The sequence below is a fragment of the Saimiri boliviensis genome, chromosome 2 (assembly GCF_048565385.1).
Source record: "Saimiri boliviensis isolate mSaiBol1 chromosome 2, mSaiBol1.pri, whole genome shotgun sequence".
Lineage (NCBI taxonomy): Eukaryota > Metazoa > Chordata > Mammalia > Primates > Cebidae > Saimiri > Saimiri boliviensis.
The window spans coordinates 86505829-86525153 of NC_133450.1; the positions used below are offsets into that span (position 1 = coordinate 86505829).

The 19325-nt window shown below is 42.5% G+C and overlaps 1 long non-coding RNA gene across 1 annotated transcript; it reads left to right on the forward strand.

The window, feature by feature from the left end:
* The first annotated feature begins 44 nt into the window (after positions 1-44).
* On the forward strand, positions 45-18499 carry LOC141583609 (uncharacterized). The gene is made up of 2 exons (XR_012516285.1): positions 45-723; positions 17489-18499. It is a non-coding gene; the product is annotated as an uncharacterized LOC141583609 (long non-coding RNA).
* The last annotated feature ends 826 nt before the right edge of the window (positions 18500-19325 follow it).

The following is a 19325-nucleotide window of genomic DNA, read 5'->3' on the forward strand; positions in this document are numbered from 1 at the left end:
GACGGCCGCGCGTGCGTACTGGCGCAGGGACCGGCCGCGGCGCGCTCTGCTGGGCGGGCGGCGGCCGCTGGGGCGGTGCGATCCCTTGTGTGGTCTGGGAGGTCAGGCACGTCCAACCGCAGCAACGTCCGCCGCGCCGCCGTTCCCTGTCGCTTCGTTAGCCATTTTCTTGCAACGTCTTGAGTCTTGAGCGACAACGACGTGCAGGCACTGAATGACATCGTGCGCGCGTTACTCAACACAAACCGGGGGGGCGCGTGCGCGCGCTGAACCTCTCAAGGAAATACTTAATCAGTTCTGCTGAATAATCGAAAAATTGTCGCCGGTGTGCACTAATGAACTGGATTCCCCAAGTTCCATTCAAAAGACCTAAAAGCAATTCTGGGACTCTTAGTCCAAAGAAGAGGAAGGGCTGGCCTTTGACACATGCCTCATTAGCTGTTTCGGGAGAAAACATCGTTGCCCCTGCCCATGGCAGCTGAGTTTATTCTAGTGCTGCCCCTGCTCGCTTGAAAAACGGGAAAACTTCTTTCGTGTTGCTGTCGGGTTTGCTATCCTCCCAGTGGACCTGAAGGCCCAACACGAAATTGTTCACTGAATGGGAAAACTACCTTATAAGTACTTGTTGCCGTTGTCATATATACTGTGTTCACTATTTTGTCCGCCAAAATTTGGTATTCCAAGAACCGTGAGCATCTTCTTATGGATGATTGGCCTGTACAAGTGAGTACCTATTTGTAATTTTACCTTGTATTATTTATTATCAAAATATAAGTATTGATAGAATAAAAACGATTCTATAAATTCCACAAGGTAAGTATGATGCACAATTAACTATACCATATTTCCTGGTTTTTCAGCTTAAATTCCTGAGATCTTACTCACTTTAGGTTACTTTTTCTGACTGGCTTGCTCAAAAAGAGGAAGACTGGACATTTTAAAAGAATACCTGACACTAGGGTAGTTCTTCACAGTTTATAAGGCACTTTGACATACAGTAACCCCCTTAATCCTTCCCAACTCTGAGAGGTAACTCTCCGTGAGACTTAGATTAAATGATTTGCCCATGTTCACACAGCAGAGCTGTGCTCAGATCCCAGCCTCCTGATTCCAAATTCAGCTCTGTCTCTGCTACAATATTGGATTCACAGTGATGGAACTTTAAAATACAGAGACTCCTTAGAAGTCTTCTGGCCCATCATTTGAGGTCAGGAGTTCGAGAACAACCTCTCTACTAAAAATACAAAAATTAGCCGGGTGTGGTGATGGGCACCTGTAATCCCAGCTACTCAGGAAACAGGGGTAAGAGAATCTCTTGAACCGAGGAGGCAGAGGTTGCAGTGAGATCTGGCCACAGCACTCCAGCCTGGGCAACAGAGGGAGACCCTGTCTCAAAAAAAGAAAAAAAAAAAAGGTCTGATGTGGTGGCTCACGCCTGTAATCCCAGCACTTTGGGAGGCTGAGGTGGATGGATCACTTGAGGTCAGGAGTTCGATAGCAGCCTGGCCAACATCACCATCTCTACTAGAAATTGAAAAAAAAAAAAAAATTAGCCAGGTGTGGTGGCAGGCACCTGTAGTCCCAGCTACTTGGGAGGCTGAGGCAAGAGAATCACTTAAACCCAGGAGGCAGAGGTTGCAGTGAGCCGAGATCGTGCCATTGCACTCCAGCCTGGGCAACAGAGCTAGGGTTTGTCTCAAAAAAAAAAAGGAAGAAAAAAATCATCTGGCCTAGTTCTGAAGATTTTAAGAGATATACCTAGGGATGTACAGCTATACTCTCTCTCTCCTTTTTGTTTTTATTTTATTTTTTTACAGTCCAGAGTTCTTTTATTTTTTTTTAACACCTGTTACGCTGTTAATTCATAGGGAATAGGTTCCAGTACCTCAGGCTCCTTCCTGTTGGTTCTCACAAAGTGTGCTTCCCTGTGTGGAGCAGGCTGCTGCTTCAGCTGAACCCAGGTGCCTTTCTCTTTGGCTTCTTTCTTTTTCCGGTCATTTTCCTTCATGTGTTTCAGGAAGCTAGCTCGGCTCTAAGAGTGCTTAATGTACTCAATATGCACATTTATTCTCTTGGCAAGAATCTTGCCCTTAACTTGTTTGTTTACAACAATGCCACCAGCAAAGTCATTGCTGTTGGCAGTGTTACAATGGATAACATTGTAAACTTTTCGAGTTTTGCCACGATAACACATGTGGGTCATGTCTTTTTGAACAGTACCCATTCCCTTGATGTCTACAATATCACCTTTCTTTTTTTTTTTTTTTTTTTTTTTTTTTTGAGACGGAGTTTCGCTCTTGTTACCCAGGCTGGAGTGCAATGGCGCGATCTCGGCTCACCGCAACCTCCGCCTCCCGGGTTCAGGCAATTCTCCTGCCTCAGCCTCCTGAGTAGCTGGGATTACAGGCACGCGCCACCACGCCCAGCTAGTTTTTTGTATTTTTAGTAGAGACAGGGTTTCACCATGTTGACCAGAATGGTCTCGATCTCTCAACCTCGTGATCCACCCGCCTCAGCCTCCCAAAGTGCTGGGATTACAGGCTTGAGCCACCGCGCCCAGCTTAATATCACCTGTCTTTTTCTTTTTTCTTTTCTTTTCTTTTTTTTTTTTTTGAGGCAGAGTCTTGCTCTGTCACTAGGTGGCAAGCTGGAGTACAGTGGTGCAATCTCAGCTCACTGCGATCTCCACCTCCTGGGTTCAAGCAGTTCTGCTTCAGCCTTCCAAGTAGCTGGAACTACAGGCGCGTGCCACCACACCCAGCTAATTTTTGTTTTTTTAGTAGAGATGGTATTTCACCATGTTGGCCAGGATGGTCTCAGTCTTGACCTCATGATCCGCCCACCTCGGCCCTCCAAAGTGCTGGGATTATAGGTGTGAGCCACTGTGCCTGGCCAATATGACCTTTCTTGTAGATTTGCACATAGGTGGCCAAAGGAACAATTCCATGTTTTCTAAAAGGCCTAAAGAACATACATCGAGTGCCTTTCCTCTTTACTTTTGTGTTTGTCATTTTGGTGAATTACTGGAAGATGGTGGTTCCTGCCGAAAAGCTTGTTTTTGTGTTTATTTTTTTGAGACAGTGTCTCAGTGTGTCACCCAAATTGGAGTGCAGTGGCGTAATCATGGCTTACTGCAGCCTCAACCTCCTGGGCTCAAGTGATCCTCCCACCTCAGCCTCCTGAATAACTAAACTATAGGTACCTACCACCATGCCTGGCTAATTTTTGTATTTTTTGTAGAGACAGAGTTTCACCATGTTGTTGCCCAGACTGGTCTCAAACTCCTGGGCTCAAGTGATCCTTCCCCTTCAGCCTCTCAAGTACCGTGTCAGCACACCCAGCTAATTTTTTTTTTTTTTTTTTGTAAAGACAGGGTCTTACTATGTTGCCCAGGCTGGTCTCAAATTCCTGGGCTTAAGCTGTCCTCCTGCCTCAGCCTCCCAAAATGCTTGGATTACAGGTGTGAGCCATCACACCCAGCTCAAATAGACTTTTAAATCTTTCATGTCTTGAAACATCTTCATTTGACTCAACTATTTCCTATTGGCAATAGTTATATTATGGTGTACTTGTCTTAATGAAGAGTGCATAGCTTAGTGACAAGGGAGATAAATCATATAGCTGTCTCTCTGAAGATAGTGAAGACGTTTGACAAAACATTTTAAAACTTTTTAAAACATCAAAACCATCAAAGATAGATATAACAAGATAATGAGAAATCACTGGGCCAAAATTTGAGAGAAGGCTGAAATCTAGAGAGAGGAGCCCACCATTTGTAGTAAAAGAAGGTTTTTGCTAATGCTGAAAGGCAGGTGAGATTTGAGCACCGCTTTTGGGTGATTTAAGGGACAAAAGGTGGAGCCCAGGGTCTACCAAAGGAAGGGGCCTGATTTGCTATCCTAAACTTAGTTTTTGTTGTTGTTTTCGATATTTTTGTTTGTTTTGGGTTTTTGCGATGGAGGCTTGTTCTGTTGCCCAGGCTGGAGTGCAGTGGCCCAATCTTGGTTCACTGCAACCTCTGCCTCCTGGGTTCAAGCGATTCTCCTTCCTCAGCATCCTGAGCAGCTAAGTTTATAGGTGTGTACCACCAGTCCCGGCTAATTTTTGTATTTTTAATAGAAACAAGGTTTACCATATTGGTCAGGCTGGTCTCATGCTCCTGACCTCGCTGGTCTCCAGCTCCTGACTTCAAGTGCTCTGCCCTCCTTGGCCTCCCAAAGTGCTGAGATGATAGACATGAGCCACTGTGGCTGGCCACAAACTTACTTTTGAGACACTAAAGTACTGCTCTCTAGAAGAAAAGATGAACTTAGAGTAAGGAAAACCTTGCTTGGGCTGCAGCCATGTTGATTTGTGACATAAAGTCATGTTCCAAGATCTGACGGTGTCATTAATGTCATATTAATGCATACTAATACCGCTCCCTAGCAGAAGCAAATGTAAATTATCCTTGAAGGGAGATGCAACACATTACCTATTACCTATGTTCATAAGTTGCTTTTACAGTTTTTTTTTTTTTTTTTGAGATGGAGTCTCGTTCTGTCACCAGCCTGGAGTGCAGTGGAGCGATCTCCGCTCATTGTAACCTCCACCTCCTGGGTTCAAGCCATTCTCCTGCCTTAGTCTCTTGAGTAGCCAGTATTACAGGCATGCACCACCATGCCCAGCTAATTTTTGTATTTTTAATAGAGACAAGGTTTGACCATATTGGTCAGGCTGATCTCAAACTGGTAACCTTGTGATCCGCCTGCCTCAGCTTCCCAAAGTTCCGGATTACAGGCGTGAGCCACTGCACCTGGCTGCTTTTACAAATATTTTTAAAATTACAGTGTCTAGGCCAGGCACAGTGGCTCACACCTGTAATCCCAGCTACTTGGAAGGCTGAGGCAAAAGAATCACTTGAACCAGGTAGTGGAGGTTGCAGTGAGCCAAGATCATGCCACTGCACTCCAGCCTGGACAACAGAGTGAGACTGTGTCTCACACACACACACACAACATTTGCAGTGTCTAGCATTCAAACTCACAAGGGGACAAGATCCCTTGAGTGGCAACTAGCACAAACAACAGACTACAGACATAGGCCCTAGGTTCTCTGAATAGTAGACTAATCAGATACAGACCCAGTGCGGTGGCTCACACCTCTAATCCCGCACTTTGGAGGCCAAGGCGGAGAGATTGCTTGAGTATAAGAGTTTGAGACCAACCTGGGCAACATGGTGAGACCCCATCTCTGCTAAAATTTAAAAAACTACCTACTCCAGAGCTACTTAGGAGGCTGGGGTGGGAGGATCACTTGAGCAGGGGAGATAGAGGTTGCAGTGAGCCAAGACTGTGCCACTGCTTTCCATCTTAGCTGACAGTAAGACCTTGTCTCAAATAAAAATAAATAAATCAAATTTGTTTTTTGTTTTTTGTTTTTTTTGAGACGGAGTTTCGCTCTTGTTACCCAGGCTGGAGTGCAATGGCACGATCTCGGCTCACCGCAACCTCCGCCTCCTGGGTTCAGGCAATTCTCCTGCCTCAGCCTCCTGAGTAGCTGGGATTACAGGCACACGCCACCATGCCCAGCTAATTTTTTGTATTTTTAGTAGAGACGGGGTTTCACCATGTTGACCAGGATGGTCTCGATCTCTTGACCTCGTGATCCACCCGCCTCGGCCTCCCAAAGTGCTGGGATTACAGGCTTGAGCCACCGTGCCCGGCCCTCAAATTTATTTTTTAAAAAATATCAGAGATCATAAGCAAGCAACTAAAGCCAAAAAATTAAAAAAATATATAAAGTGCTATTATAGATTTGAGGAAGAATCATTATAAATTCTAAACGTAAAAAAATGATATTTAAAAAACTAAGAAATTGCTGAATTGATCTTTGAGTAAGTTACATAGAACTCAAGGTAAAATTAGAGAGCTGGAAGATGGATCCAAAGAAACTATTAAGAATGAACCATGAAAAGGCAAAAAAAAAAAAAAAAAAAAAAAAAAAAAAAAAAAAAAGGCAAGTATTGAAGAAGTATCTTAGGGTCTTGGCAAGAAAGAGATTGCAAACTCAAATCGAGTAAGTTTTAAAAAGTGTAATAAAGGGATTATTTACAAAGGCGTGAGCAGGGTTTAGTGAAATCAGAAAAACATGGTGCATTTGGGATCAATGGAATTTCTTACTGCCTCTCAGCCTCAATAGGCAAGAAAGGAATGGCTTCTAGAATACAGAAAAAGAGGGCTGCACAACAGGCCTATGGCTTCAACAGAGGAATACAGCCATGGTAACTTCACAGCAAGGAAACCATGGCGTGGGGCAGGGAGGTGGTGATAGCAAGAAATGCAGGAACCTCAGTCCTTTTTCCACACTTCTTTTATTTCCTACCAATGCTCCTATTGGTGAAACTCAGCTGGAAGCCAGAGGTAAGAGTAAAGAAGCCAGTTAATTTAGTCCATAAATATCTGCCTCTTGGCCAGACATGATGGCTCACACCTGTAATCACAGCACTGTGGGAGGCTGAGGCGGGCAGATCACTTGAGGTCAGGAGTTCGAGAACATGGCGAAACCACTTCTCTACTAAAAATACAGAAATTAGCCAGGTGTGGTGGGCACACCTATAGTTCTAGCTACCCAGGAGGCTGAGGCAAGAGAAATTGTTTGAACCCTATGTTGGCCAGGCTGATCTTGAACTCTTGACCTCAGGTGATCCACTCTGCTTTGGCCTCCCAGAGCGTTGGGATTACAGGCGTGAGCCACTGTACCCAGTGGGAAATTTTTCTTTCTTTCTTTTTTTTTCTTTGAGATGGAGATGGAGTTTCACTCTTGTCCACCTCAGGCTGGAGTGCAGTGGCATGGCATGATGTCGGCTCACCGAGACCTCCGCCTCCCAGATTCAAGCGATTCTCCTACTTCAGCCTCCCCAGTAGCTGGGATTACAGGTGCATGCCACCACGCTTGGCTGATTTTTGTATTATTAGTAGAGGCAGGGTTTCACCATGTTGCCCAGGCTAGTCTTGAACTCCTGACCTCAGGTGATCTGCCAGCCTCAGCCTCCCAAAGTTCTGGGATTACAGGTGAGATCCTGTAATTATACCTGGTAGAAAATTAATTTTAAAGACTTTAAAAATGGAGAGGTATCAGGTTTATGAATTTTGAAAACTCAGTATTGTAAAGATGTCAGTTCATCCTAAATTGATATATTTATCAATGCAGTCTCAGTCAAAATGCTAACCATTTTTTGGAGTGGAATTTGAGAAACTCATTCAAATTTTACATGGGATGCAAATGACCAAGAATAAGCAAAAACTTCTGAGGAAGCAAAATGATGTCAGCATTTTTTCTATGTTACATCAAGCATTATTTTAAAATGTGGTGTTAGCAAAGAGACTGACAGCTAGACCAATGGAACGGAATAGAGGGACCCCGAGCAGATCCATGGACCTGCTTTTTGACAAAACCGGCTTTATAGAGTAGTACTGTAAAGACAATTTTTTCAACAAATTACGTTGGGATTACTACTTTATACCAGATTTTTTAAAAAAGTCAATTCCATGTGGATTGTAGACATGAATATGAGGCAAAACGATAATACCACTGGTGTCACAGTATATAAATATAAAATGGGAAATGTAAGTGGAAAAACATACAAGATAAGAAGTAAGAAGTGTACACACAGTGAAGCATGGAAAGGAATCCAGTTAGCAAGAGCATCACCACCTTAATGCTCTATGTTATTCTACAGTAAGTGGGGACAGCAATCAGTCTACTGTGTAATAGTGGAGGTTCCTGGGTAAGGAAATAGTCTTTTTTGCAAAGAAGGATCTTTTGGAGTTCAGTTTTTGCTATCAGCTTGCTTTTTTTCTTTTTTTATGATGGATTCTTACTCTTTCTCCCAGGCTGGAGTACAATGGTGCAGTCTCAGCTCACTACAACCTCCGCCTCCCGGGTTCAAGTGGTTCAAGTGATTGTCCTGCCTCAGCCTCCCAAGTAGCTAGGATTACAGGCGCCTGCCACCACATCCAGCTAATTTTTATATTTTTAGTTGACACAGTGTTTCACCAAGTTAGCCAGGCTGGTCTTGATCTCCTGACCTCAGGTGATCCACCCATCTTGGCCCTACAAAGTGTTGGGATTACAGGTGTGAGCCACCGTACCCAGCCAGTTTGCTTTTATACTGAGCCGAGTTACCAGAGAGAGGAGGAAATCAGTCCTCAGATTTGTTTGTCCTTAAAGATAGCATTAGGAGAGTATTATCAGGACCTTGGATTAGGAAAAGATTTATTTAGGAGGAAACAAAAAGCACCAACTACAAAGGAAAAGATTGATGTAAATAACTACACTAAAATTAAGAGTCTACTCATTAAAAGGTACCACTGAGAGAGTAGAAGGCAAACTGCAAAAGGAGAGGGTATTCAAAATACAGATAACAATAGGTTCATAATCAGCATATACAAAGAAGACATTAAAAAAAAAATCCAGTAGAAAAAAAAGTGGTCAAGGCCAGGAGTGGTGGCTCATGCCTGTGATCCCAGTACTTTGGGATGCCAAGGCCGGTATACTGTTTAAAGCCAGGAGTTTGAGACCAGCCTTGCCAACATGGTGAAAACCTGTCTGTACTTAAAAAATATAAAAATCAGTTTGGCACGGTGGCACGTGCCTCTAGTCCCAGATAATTGGGAGACAGAGACAGGAGAGTTGCTTCATCCCAGGAGGCAGAGGCTGCAGTGAGCTGAGATCAGGCCACTCACTTCAACCTTAGTGACAGAGTGACACCCTGTCTTAAAAAGAGAGAGAGAGAGAAAAATGGTGACTACTTGAAAAGACACTTTACCAAAGAGAAAATCCAATTCAAATGCTATGTGTGTGTATATATACAATGTTACGTGTATACACACACACACACACACACACACACAATTTAAATACATGAAAAGGTGATCAAACATTAGTAATCAAAACTGCAATGATATATCTTTATACCCCAGAATAATGGCCAAATCAGAGAGAAGAATAAGACTAGGTTTTGACAAGCACATGGAATAATTGGAACGCTTTAATACTAGGAGAAAAAAATTGGACACAACCACTTTAACATATAGTTTAGACTTATAAAGTTATAGAACCACATATTCTTTATATTCTTTGAGTCAGAAATTCACTTCCGTGTTTTTTGGTTTTTGGTTTTTTTGGACCGGATCGCACTCTGTCACCCAGGCTGGAGTGCAGTGCAGTAATGCTCTGATGGCTCATTGTAGCCTCGACCTCTTAGACTCAAGGAATTGAGTCTAATTCTAATCTAATTCCTCCCTCGCAGTTAGACCTCTCAAAGTGCTGGGATTACAGGTGTGAGCCACCACGCCCAGCCCCAAATTCACTTTTAAGTATATACTCTATAGAAAAACATCTGCATGTAGGCAAAAAAAAAGAAAACAAATATGCATAGCAGCATCATTTGTAATAGTCACAACCTAGAAACCACCCATATATCAATTAACAGCAGAATGGATAAATAATTGTGTTATAGTCATACAATGCAATACTATACAATAATTAATATGAAGCAATTATAATGATGTTGAAAGAAACTACATTATGTAAATACAATGATGTAAATTATTTTATATTACGTAAAATAATACATAATGTATCGTATCATTTATATGACTGAAATACAAGAAAAAACAAATGATAATACTTAAGGATATATACTGAAGTAGTAAATCTATAATGGAAAGCAAGGATGTGATTGCCATAAAAGTCAGGATAGTGCTTAATATAGTTGGGGAGGTATAGTGTAGGGACTGGGAAGAGTCACGTGCAAGGCTTCTGGAAAGCTGAAAATATTTTTATTTATTTATTCAGAGATGAAATCTTGCTTTGTTGCCCAGGCTGGAGTGCAGTGGTGTGATCTCAGCTCAGTGCAACCTCCGCCTCCCGGGTTCAGGCGATTCTTCTGCCTCAACCTCCCAAGTAGCTGGAACTACAGGCATGTGCTACCACGCCTGGCTAATTTTTTTTTTTTAATGAATGAGAAGTTCTTACATTGCCTAGCCTGGCCTCGAATGCATAGCCTCTCCTCCTTAAGTGCCAGGACAACTGGTCTGAACCACCGAGGCTCCCAAATTTTTGTATTTTTAGGAGAGATTGGGTTTCTCCATGTTGGCCAGGCTGCTCTCCAACTCCTGACCTCAGGTTATCCACCCACCTTGACCTCCCAAAGTGCTGGGATTACAGGCATGACCCTGAAAATTTTTTTACTTTATTGATTCAGATGGTGGTTATAGGGATGTTCACTTTATAATAATTTCTCAACCTGTATATTTATGTTTCCTTTTCTTTCTTTCTTTTTTTTTTTTTTTTGAGACAAGGTCTTACTCTGTCGCCCAGGCTGGAGTGCAGTGGCGCGATCTTGGCTCACTGCAACCTCTGCCTCCGGAGTTCAAATAATTCTCCTGCCTCAGCCTCCCTAGTAGCTGAGATTACAGGCACCCACCACCACACCTAGCCAAGTGTTGTATTTTTAGTAGAGACGAGATTTCACCATGTTGGCCAGGCTGGTATTGAACTACTGATCTCAGGTGATTTACTCGCTGTGGCCTCCCAAAGTGCTGGGATTATAGGCTTGAGCCACCATGCCTGGCCTATTTATGTTTTCTAAAATTTCTCTATGAATATTATATCCATAATAAAAAAGGTTAAAATTGAAAGCATAGGCTTTGGAGCCATATAATCATGAATTTAAATTCTACTTCTGAGGTTAACAGATGGTGATACACTTATTTTTAAAACTTAAAAAATGTATATAAAGTGTCTAGCATAGGCCGGGCACGGTGGCTCAAACCTGTAATCCCAGCACTTTGGGAGGCCGAGGCGGGTGGATCACAAGGTCGAGAGATCGAGACCAACCTGGTCAACATGGTGAAACCCCATCTCTACTAAAAATACAAAAAATAAGCTGGACATGGTGGCGCATGCCTGTAATCCCAGCTACTCAGGAGGCTGAGGCAGGAGAATTGCCTGAACCCAGGAGGCGGAGGTTGCGGTGAGCCGAGATCGCGCCATAGCACTCCAGCCTGGGTAACGAGCGAAACTCCGTCTCAAAAAAAAATAAAAATAAAAAAAATAAAGTGTCTAGCATTGTTAATCCCCATTTCCTTCTGGTATTCATTAAACCTATCAAAGAATAAATACTTGTATGCTAATCTTCAAGGAGGGTATGATGGCCTTCAAGATGGCCCCCAATCATTCTGTCTTCCAATATTGACATCTTCAGGTAGCACTCCCCCATGTTGAATAGGGCTGACCTGTCCAACCAATAGGGTGTTGAGGAAATCAAAGAGTTGAAGTTCAAGGTTAGGCCATAAAAGAGATTGTGGCCTCTATATTTCCCTCTCTTGGGTCATTTGGTCTTGAAGAATCCAGCTGCCATGTTGTGAAAATAGTTAAATAGCCCTAAGGAGAAGTCCTCACAGCAAGGAACTGAGGGCTTTTTACAACAACCTGTATCAATTCACCATCCCTTGGAGTCAGCTATCTTGAAATGGGATCCTCCAGCCCCAGGAAGCCTTAAATGATTGCAGCCACGACTAATATCTTGGATGTAGACTATAAAGACCCTGAGCCAGAACCACCCACTTTTTTTTCCATTTTCTTTTTCTATTTTTTTTGGGGGGACAGAGTTTCTCTCTGTCACCCAGGCTGGAGTGTAGTGGCGCAATCTTGGCTGACTGCAACCTCTGTCTTCCAGGTTCACGCGATTCTCCTGCCTTAGCCTCCTGAGTAGCTGGAACTTCAGGTGTGTGCCACCACGCCCGCCTAATTTTTGTATTTTTTAGTAGAGACGGGATTTCACCATGTTGGCCAGGATGGCCTTGATCTCCTGACCTCGTGATCCACCCACCTTGGCCTCCCAAAGTGTTGGGATTACAGGCGTGAGCCACTGCACCTGGTTTTCTTTTTCTTTTTTGAGACAGGGTCTTGCTCTGTTGCCCAGGCTTGAGTGCAGTGGTATAGTCTTGGTCATTGCAACCTCCACTTTCCAGGCTCAAGCCACCCTCCCACCAGCCTCCTGAGTAGCTGGGACTACCGGTGCATGGCACCACACCCATATAATTTTTTCTATTTTTTGTAGAGTTGGGGTTTCTCCATGTTGCTCATGGTGGTCTCAAACTCGTGGACTCAAGTGATACACCTGCCTTGGCCTCACAAAGTGCTGGGATTACAGGTGTAAGTCACCATGTCTGGCCCAGAACCACACACTTAAGCTACTTTTAACATCCTGAGTCAGAAAAATTGTACGTAATAGTAAATGTTTATTTTTATGTTACACTCCTAAGCAATTTGTTGTGCAGCAATAGATAACCAGTACAGAGAAGCAGGAAGGTAGAAAACTGAAGAATCTGTGACTTAGTCTGAAAGTTGACTTTGAGGGAGAGAATTTCCAAGAGATAAATAAGGGAGCAAAAAGTAGGCTGAAGTACTGAAGCAGAGAAGGAAAAGGAGATTGCTCAGAGTTGTACTAGGGTAAGAAAGGGCTGTGTAATGAGAAGAGTCTATGTGGGATTCTCCAACAAGGCTTTATTCAGCATTTGCTCTCAATGTGTATCATTGGAATGCCCACTCCATGCCAGGTATGGACCAGCAGTAAGGATACAGAAATGAATCCATAGGAGGCCCCAAAGGATAGACAGTTTAGTGGAGAAATAAGCAAACTAACATTTGTAATACAATCTAGATACTAAACTGCCGAACAATGACCAAAATAGAAAAGATCTGTTGGCCCTAAAATAAATTTGGGATACTTCCTAATGAAGGTGACATCTAAGGTGAGTTTTGCGAGATGAGATGAACAGAAGAAGGGGTAATGGAGGAGACAGCAGAAGAATCAGCATATAGGACAACAAGGAGACATGCTGGAGGATGCGGCAGTGAAGAAATTGCAAGTGTGCTGCAAGGGGAGAGTAGTGGGAGGGAAGAGACTGGAGAGGTAGCCCGCAGTTTCCCATATGCATTGAAGTAAGAAAGGAGGCAGAGAGACCAGGTAAGAAGCTACTAGTGTGTTAAGAGAGGTGGAGTGGGAAGGAATGAATTGCAGAAGTGAATCCATAGGACTTAGTTATCAAATGGATGTGGAATCATGACATGGCCTGAGGTACAAAATACAAACCAAGGAAGAGATTCATGGTGGGGAAAGAATTGAGTTGCGTTTAAAGTTAGGAATCTTAAAGTTCAGGATTATCAAAGGAGAGAGCTGGATGCAGTGGTGAGAATCAGATTCTCTGAGGCAGGAGGACCACTTGGGCTCAGATGTTTCAGACTAGCCTAAGCAGCATAGCAAGACCTTGTCTCAAAAAAAAAAAAAAAGAAAAAGAAAGAAAGAAAAGAAAAAAGAAAATAATTGGCAAGGAGGGAAATTAATTCTGAACTTCTTTTCTTATTCTTGTCTGTCTCTCCTTTTACAGTCAAGCTTTTCAAAAGATATCCCTATGGTGCCTACTTTTTTTTTTTTTTTTTTTCCTGAGACAGAGTTTTTCTCTGTTGCCCAGCTGGAGTGCAGGCATGATCAGAGTTCACTGCACTGTCTGCCTCCCGGTCTCAAGCAATCCTCCTGCTTCAGCACCCCACCCCCCAACCAGTAGCTGGGACTACAGGCACATGCCACTACACCTGGCTAATTTTTGTATTTTTGGTAGAAATGGGGTTTCACCATGTTGCCATATGTCTGAGGCATGTTGCCCAGGCAGGTCTCAATCTTCTGAGCTCAAGCCATCTTTCTGCGTCTGCTTCCCAAAATGTTGGGATTATAGGAGTGAGCTGCTGCATCCAGCTGATCTGTTTTCTTAATTGTAACATTTTAAATAAGCATACAGAGGCCATTTTCTAGACACAACATTAAATATTTAATATCTAAATCTTAAATATTAAGATTTTTAATCAATTATCTTCAAACTTACTCTAAGCCTTTTGATGTCTATAAAGTCACACAACAGTGGATGTGGAGATTTGTCATCTCAAGGGAGCAGAGATTTCTGGGTTGAAGAGTCTGTGGCTATAGAATTGTTACTTACTGCCACAGGTTCAGACTGGGATGTGGAACCTGAATACCCAAGCTCCCAGGATGGTTCTACCTGCTTCCCAGAAAGGAAGACTGTCCTTTCTTATTATTGCTATCTGAATGGGCAACTCTAAATCAACACATTTTAGCTGAGATTTTTAATCAGCTGCCTTCTGGTTTTTTGGTCTATCTCTGCCACAACTCTATTGCCATTTTAGTATTAGTACATTATTTTTAAGTAATTTAAAACATAAAAGTGTTCACCAATCTTTTGATGTATGATTGAAGTAGTCTGGACTGAAGGACTTGTCTAGACTAGATTCAAAGATTGGTGAGAACAATCACGTAAGTGATTCCTTATTCACGACTGAACCTGTAAAAAGGCAGTGAACAAAATATTTACACAATAAAGAGATGAATTAATGTGGTTCCCTAAAGCCTACCTTTATTCTTCATGGTGGTACACCCAAAGGTCAACAGTCTGAGATGCCCATGGAAATGAAAAATCTACTAGGTCAGGGATGCTTGAGCAGTAGGCTAGCTGCCTTTTATATCATTTAAAGCCGGAGTGAGGCAAGGGAGGCAACCACAGCCCTGCTTATGAGTCTACCCTATTATTATATAAGGAGATCCCTACCTCCCTACAGTGCCATAATTTAATACACTGGATTACAGTTTAAATGGCTGCAACAAGCTTACTTGAAGTTTCAGAGCATCAGACCTGGCCATGGCTTTTCAAAGGAGAAAAGCCTTTTCTTTGAATTTTGGAACTCATATTTCTGGGGCTTCAGGAATATTTAATTAAATTACATTAGAGTAATGTATAACATGTACAACTGGAAAAACAGGTTGTGGAGCAAATCCATATGACTAATAGCAAGCAAGATACAGCCCAACTTCTGGCAGCAGAAGTACATGGTTTTGCTAGAAAATAGCCTACTAGTTGAAAGCGTTCGGTGTGTCATGGCTTTAGCCTGTTTTACAAAGGTAATGGTGAGAATGCAGCTTACTACAGTGCATTAGGTGAAAGGACACGGGTCAAGAACATTTCTACTCTATACAGGCATGTAAACAATATGAATTTGTTCTGCGTGAGAGTTTGGGAGGATCTCTCCATCTGTTCATATTTTTGTAATTACTTTATATAGCTGCCATGTCCTTAAGGAAAAGTTCCTCAGTTGTTATGGATTCTCAATCAATAACTTTAAGTGGATACCCATGGAAGAGATAATGCTGTATCTTTGCTTCTCTCTTCCTGAGTGCCTAGGCAGTTAGGTTGCAACCTCTCTAGAAGTTTGGCTGGTGAGATGTGGGTGGAACTGATGTTAGCCATTTTCAGGCCCTAGCCCTTAAAAACTTTGTGGGCTGGGGGACAGAGGCTCACACCTGTAATCAGCACTTTGGGAAGTTGAGGCAGGACGATTACTTGACCCCAGGAGTTTGAGACCAGCCCGGGCAAAAACAAGACCCTGGCTGTACAAAAAAAATAAAAATAAAAATTAGTGTTGAGGTACATGCCTGTAGTCCCAACTACTTGCAGGCCAAGGCAGGAGAATTGCTTGAGCCAGGGAGGTCGAGACTGCAGTGGACTGTGACTGTGCCATTGCACTCCAGTCTAGGTGACAGAGTGAGACCTTGTCTCAAAATCAAAACAAAAACAAAACTAAAAAAACTTCTTGAGCAATCTTCCTGTCTTTTTTTTTTTTTTTTTTTTTTTTTGAGACAGAGTGTCGCTCTTGTTACCCAGGCTGGAGTGCAATGGCGCGATCTCGGCTCACCGCAACCTCCGCCTCCTGGGTTCAAGCAATTCTCCTGCCTCAGCCTCCTGAGTAGCTGGGACTACAGGCACGAGCCACCATGCCCAGCTAATTTTTTGTATTTTTAGTAGAGACGGGGTTTCACCACGTTGACCAGGATGGTCTCGATCTCTCGACCTCGTGATCCATCCGCCTCGGCCTCCCAAAGTGCTGGGATTACAGGCTTGAGCCACCGCGCCCGGCATTCCTGTCTTATCTTTACTACTGTTACCTCAGAGGCCTCATGATTCAGATGGTATAGCTACAACATGGTGGAAGTCTTGCTGAACCACAAGAAGTGTCACAAGACTGAGAAATAAACTTTGGTGATATTAAGTCGCTACAATTTGGAGGTTTGTCAGTTTTGGCAGATAGTGTTGATTACTGTGAAAAATACAGTAACATGCAACATAGTGTGAAAGGAAAATAAAAACTCCGGAGCCCCAATTTGCTATGCCAAAGGGAGAAAAAATAAGCCGAAAGCTGAGTCATGCAAGAAGCTGCCTTTCCTTTTGTTCGTAAGCAGATAGCCACAGATAAAAGGTTAAATATCTCCACGGGTAGCTACTCTATGCTCATCTTATCTTATGTGAAGAGCCAATTTTCTGAGCATGAGACCAGTACCTAATTGACTCTTTCCCTGCTTGCTTCTTTTCTCTTGCAACATGTGAATTACCATAACTTCCTTCTTTTCCCTCCAGGTCACTTTTCCCCATTAAATGTTGAAGCCCTAAAATTCTTTGGAGAAAGGCACAGACTACAGACTTTTTACGATTCTGTGTTCTTGTCTTTGGGAATGTCCTTAGCTTTGGCAAAATAAACTTCTAAATTCATTGAGACCTGTCTCAGATACTTGTTGGTTTATAATAACATCTATGAGATTTGTCCATATTGTTGCATATATCAGTAATTTATTCATTTTCATTGCTATGTAATATTACATTGTTTGAATTTACCACATTTGTTTATTCATTTTGTTTGTAATGGACATTTGGGCTTGTGAGATTGTGAAGTATATGCAATATTTGGTCTTCCTTCCTGTTTTCTGGCATACAACTTCTAAAATCCTTGAACTCTCTAAAGTGATAAATGGCTTTTTGTGTGCTAACAAGTTGACTGATGGCTGGCCACCCCTAGGTAGCTTCAGGATGAGGGCTAGTCGCTGGAAAAACTAAGCTGTGGGTAGAGAATTGGTACTTTCACTCCAGTGGGGGGATCATTGGAGCCCATGAGCTCAATCAAGGCTGCAGTAAGCCATGATCATGCCAGTGCACTCCAGCCTGTGTGACAGAGCAAAACCCTGTCTCAAAATACATACATACATACATAAAATAAATACATAAAGAAATATTTATGTCTTCTCTCCAAAAAATGTCAACTGCAAATAGCTGCCATTTGTAATTTCTATTTCTTTCTGTAGTTCAGTTTTTGCTTCATTGTTTTGTGTTTCTAGGCAGTTTTATACTTAATACAAATACGTTTATGACTTACGTGTTGTGTTCCTTTAATCTTTATGTAGTGCCCCCTTTATATCTGTTTTTGCCTTAAATTGTATTGTGTCTGATATTACTTACTATTAGCTTTCTGTTTATATGTATTTTCTGTAATTTGTTATTGCTTCCATTTTATTTTCAAGCTGCTTCTTTTTTTTTTGATACAGGGTCTTACTCTGTCCAGGCTGGAGTGAAGTGGTGTTGTCTTGGCCAACTGCAAACTGTGCCTCCTGAGATCAAGTCATTCTCCCACCTCGAATGATCGTCTCATCTCAGCCTCCCCAGTAGCTGAGACTACAGGCATGCACCACCATGCCTGGTTAGTTTTTGTATATTTTGTAGAGACAGAATTTTACCGTGTTGTCCAGACTAGTCTCAAGCTCCTGGACTCAAGTGACCCACTGGCCTCATCCTCCTAAAGTACTGGGTTTACGGGTGTGAGCCACTGTGCCTGACCTATCTTCAATCTTTCTATGTTGTTTTAGGATTGTCTCTGTAAGAAGTATGTGATTGATATTTTTAATCCAATGTCTGGGTTTTTCCTTTTTAGTACGTGGGTTTAATGCATTTGCATTTATTGTGATTACCAATATCTTCAACTTTATATGTATATATTTTGTGATTCTGGTACTATGTTTTGTTTCTTCATCTTTTTTCTCTTTCTCTGCTTTATATTGGATTATTAACATTTTTTTATAGTTCTCCTTTGACTTTCCTTTGCTAGTTTGGGAACTATAAACTGTGTTTCTCTTCTTTTCATCATATCCTTAAATCTTTACTTGTTTGCATCAGTTATCTATTGCTGTCTAATGAATTACCCCAATACTTAGAGGCTTAAAACAACAATAAACATTTGGCTGGGCACGGCGGCTCATGCCTGTAATCCCAACACTTTGGGAGGCCAAGGCAGGTGGATCACTCGAAGTCAGATGTTTGAGACCAGACTGGCCAACATGGTAAAACCCAGTCTCTACTAAAAATACAAAACTTCACTTGGCATGGTGTCATACACCTGTAGTTCCAGCTACTCAGGAGGCTGAGGCAGAAGAATCTCTTGAATCTGGGAGGCAGAGGTTGCAGTGAGCTGAGATCATGCCACTTGCACGTGGGCCTGGGAGACAGAGATTCCATCTCAAAAAAACTAACAACAAAACAATAAACATTTATTATCTCACACAGTTTCTGTGGGTAATAAGTTTAGGAGGGGCTTCATTGGGTGCTCTGGCTTGGGATCTCTCATGACTTGTCAAGATGTCAGCTGGCCTACAGTCATTTGAAGATTCCCTGGGCCTGGAGGCCCCACTCTCAAGGACCCATGTAGCTGGCAAGCAGCAGGCTTTAGTTCCTTACCATGTGAACGTCTCCATATGGCTGTTGGATAGTTATGCCATGATATGGCATCTCAGCTTCCCTAGAGGAACTATCTACCTCAGTACTACTGACTTTTTTTTTTTTAATTCATAATTCCCTGTTGTAGGGGCCAGAGGTGCTACTCTATTTAGGACGTTTAACAGCATCCTTGACCTCTACCCACTAGATGGCAGTAGTGCTCCCAGTTGCGGCAATCTCTAAGACACCTCCACGTGGTCCCCAGGTTCTTGGGGTGAGCATGGGGGACAAAATCATCCCTAACCGAGAATCATTGTCATAGAGCAAATGTTTCAAGAGAGAGACCGAGGTGGAAATCGCTGCATATTTGATGAAGTAGCCTCAGGAGTGAAAGCCTTCTTACTTCTGCTGTATTTTATTGGGCGCACTGGAAAGCCACAGTTCAGTGACAACACCAGAAGGTGAGGATATTGGGAGCCATCATAGGAGGCTGGCTACCACACTACTTAAATATAAAAATTTCCAAAAAGGTAAAGCTTTTCAGTACCTCTATCCTTCTCCTGAACCTTTGCATACTGTAATTATCCATCAAACATTTGCTACCCCTATTTTATTATTTTTGTCCAGGGTTTAGTTTTAGTTTTTTTCTACAAATTATTTTTGTAGTTCACATTT